Source organism: Carya illinoinensis, chromosome 1, assembly GCF_018687715.1.
Source record: "Carya illinoinensis cultivar Pawnee chromosome 1, C.illinoinensisPawnee_v1, whole genome shotgun sequence".
Lineage (NCBI taxonomy): Eukaryota > Viridiplantae > Streptophyta > Magnoliopsida > Fagales > Juglandaceae > Carya > Carya illinoinensis.
The window spans coordinates 17,173,783-17,177,756 of record NC_056752.1 but is presented as its reverse complement, the minus strand read 5'-3'; positions in this window follow the sequence as shown (position 1 = coordinate 17,177,756).

Genomic DNA, 3,974 nt, shown 5'->3' with positions numbered 1-3,974 from the left:
TATATCTATTTCATATATGATTCCCACAAACTAGTATGTGAAATTATTAAATTTTATCGAATAATTATTATACAAATTATAAAATATACCTATGAAGTATATTCACTATATAGACATAAATAATTAGATTACATATTATATATTTAACTATAAAAGTGGTATGATTATATTATTAGCTAATACATATATATATATATATATATGTATATGTATATATACATAGGTGTATGCATATATTTATCAATATATGAATGAGTTTTAATCGAGTCGAGCTAACGAGTCGATTCGAGTATAAACGAGCGAGCCTAAACGAGTCTTAGCCGAGTCGAGTCTAGTTTTGTCGAGTATGTGTCACTTGGTCTCCTCTGTCCATTTCTTGTAACTCACTGAGCTTCTTCATTTTCTCTTTGATCCCAACAGGTGATGTTCTGTTTTCAGTTTTGTTCCACTTTCTAAGGGCTATGCTGCAATTACTTAACTTTTTAGTTACCACTAAGGTATTATTCACACCTGGGACAGCTTTCCCCCATGCCTCCTTTATGATAGTAGAACAACCCCCCTTCAGGGTCCAGGCTGCCTCAAATTTGAAGGGTTTGGAATGGATTCTATTTTGGTACCTCTGGTCTCCTTAAATGATGTGCAAAGGTAAGTGGTCTGATTTCACAGCAAGGGTGACTATGCAGGAGGCTTCCTTGAATAACTGTAGCCAATGTGGATTGGCTAGACCTCGATCTAGTAGTTCCTTTATGAAGTTTTGACCAAGTCTATTATTAGCCTAAGTGTATTTAGGCCCAACTATCATCATTTGGTTCAGAGAACACCAGTCAAGTGCATTTCTAAAGATCTCCATTTGCTTATAAGGCCTAGGGGGACCACCCATCTTCTCATCCTGTCATGTTATTTCGTTGAAGTCACCACAACAAAGCCATGGGGATGAGTTAACAGGTTTGAGAGATTTTAGGAATTCCCAGTTGCTACTCCTCTTAGGGGTCTCAGGGTGCCCATAAAATCCTATGAAGAGCCAGGTTTGTGTATTTGGGTTGCTTGAGACATGAGCATTAATGTGCCACCTAGAGTAGTTATAGATGACCACATTTTCTTGATTTTTCCACATTAGTGCAAGACTCCCACTAGAGCCTCTACTCTCAACAGCTAGGTATGCATCAAACTTCAAAATTTTACTAAATTTTTCCACTCTTTTTCTAGCACATTTTGTTTCCCTGAGAAAGATCATAGATGGGCTCTTATCCTAAACTAGGAGGTTAAGGAAGTTGATTGTCTGAGGGTTTCCAAGCCCTCGACAGTTCCAATTGATAAGGTTCGTTGGTTCTGGTAGGGCTGTCTTGCAGCCATTGCCTTTAACATTTGGGCAACATTCTTGTTTTCTTGGTGGAGCTCAACACACAGGGATTGAAGTTTGATTCTTTTTAGTCCATGGACATTGGAGATGTCTTCCAATATTTTGCTACTGGTTCTTTTTTTAATGATTTCTAGTGGGACATCAGGTTTGTCTAGGTTTGATGGGGAGGAGGCTCGAGCTTTCCTTTTCCAGGTGACCTTTCTGGTTTTTATAGGGTACTCTACAGAGGGTTGGTGAGAAAGGGTACCTCTATCCTGCCTTCTAGGACCTTTGATGGAGGGATTGAGTAGGGTAGGCTCAGAACTTATTTATGCTCCTATGGGATTTTGGTCCATGTCAACATCTATAGTTGTTCCATACAGAGGAGGTTTTGATATTGGCAATGTGGGAGAGTCAGGTTTACAGGTTCCATCTAAAGTTGAAAAGTGTCTTTTAGCTACTATAGGGGAGAGAGGATGATCACCTGTATGCGTACTTTATTGACTTTTACTCTGGGGTAGTAGCTTTGCAGGGACATCCTCCATTGAGACTTGCACCATCATGCATCTCTCCCTCTGGGCTGTCTGACATTGCCTCTGGCGTCTTCCCTCAAGTACGGTTCTGCCTGGCATGGTGTCGCCACCCTTCCCCGCCATATCTAGTTTGTGCCCCTTTGGGTGGTGGATTCTTGGAGGTGAGCTTCCTCCATAGGTTTTGGCAGACACTGATGAATTCCTGGCTGTGCTAGCTCGAAGCCAAGGTCCATATTGGGACATTTGCTCTCCTTGGTTCCTTTGGTAGCTGCAACTCCTACCTTGATGCATAATGACACCACAACTGAAACAAAAGTTCTGCAATCGCTCATACTTGAAGGCAACCCAAACTTTCTTTTCCCCTACTTGTATCCACCTTCCTCTGACCAGAGGTTTTGTAAGATTAACCTCCACTAACACTTGCAGACATTGCCCCCATCCTTGACCCTCTTTGTCCACCTCCACCTTGAGAACCTTTCCTATGGCTGAGGCAATTTGCTTGTCATTCCTATGAAAGGTATGTTATGGAGTTGAACCCAAAATGGTTCATGAGAGAAGGTTATTGCACTGGGGGGGGGGGGGGGGGGGGGGGGGGGGGGGGGGGGGGGGGGGGGGGGGGGGGGGGGGGGGGGACTGCTATTGATATTTTGTATACTAAAAAGGTTCCTATCGAAGATCCAGGGCCTTCCTTGAAGGATTTTCTTCTTGTCTGTGACATTACCAAACTCCAAGATGAAGCTGCTATTTCCTAACTCCGTGAACGTCATCTCTCCCTCCACTCTCCATACCTGTTGCATGGTTGAGCAAAAAGCATTCTTGCTGAAATTTCTATCCGTGATGACTTTTGCCAGTAAGCAGTTGGTGCCTCTGTGAACCACTGCCTGGATTTCCTGATCTGAGACCTTGACTAGATCTTCTTCTTCCTTAGTCAAGTTGAGACCTTCCCAAAGCTTGGACAGGTCCTCTCTCGCCATGTTAAGTTAACAAACACTCGAGACCTGCTATCAGTGTGTTGTGTGGAGCCTTGAAACCTCGGGGATTCTACTACACCAACGAAGTCTCCCTTTTGGTGCTAATATGTCAATCCCCTTAGATCAGGATTGAGCCAAGAACGTACAACGATAACACTCTCAACTGACACTGAGAGACGAAGTTCTTTGCATCAAAGTGTAAAGAAACTCAAACCTTACAGTTCTACTCTTTAGAGCAGAGTTTGAAGGACTCACTCTGTCTATCTGTTGATTAGTGTTGGTTGTCTTTGTTGGTCACTTATTATTATTATTATTATTATTATTATTATTATTATTATTATTATTATTATTATTATTGTCTTTATAAATCCTAGATATTCTAATTAAATCTCATCACTTTTCTCTTTGTCTAGTTTAATTTCTTAAAACCTTCAAAAGTTTTCTGAAAGGACAAGTTCTGGTCCTAAGCAATTTTTATTATGATTTGAAATAGGCTTACTCATTTTGTTTCTATTTTCTCTTGGTCGTCATTGCCTATAATTTCATGGACGATGTCACTTAACAAGTTTAATAGACTGATTTTAAATTTTAAAATGAATCAAACTCGTCCAATAAATATTATCAATTAAATATGAGCCCATTTACTCAATAAAAATCATTTTGTTTACTCATTGTTTATTTAATGTTTGGTGGCTTTACAACTTTGCAAAGTTATTATTATTATTACAATTATTTTTTTAACAAATTCTATATATTTTAATTAGTTCTCATTCACTTTTCTTTTTCTCTAATTTGATTTCTAAAAGTCTTTAAAAGTATTTTGAAATTTTATGTCATATACAATTTTTATTATGATTTGAAATAGGCTTACTCAATTTGGTTTATGTTTTCTCTCTATGGTCACAATATTAAGAGGTTTCCCTATAATTTTATGGGCCAAGTCAATTGACAAGTCTGATCGGCCTATCTTAAATTTCAAAATGAATCCAATAAATATTTTGAGCTTTTAAAATAGTTCATTGGGACTAATATCGATTAAATATGGGTCCATTTGCTCAATAAAAATCATTAACCTATTATATAAATTTTGAGTCTTTAGCCTATTTAAAATTATCTAATAAATATCAATCG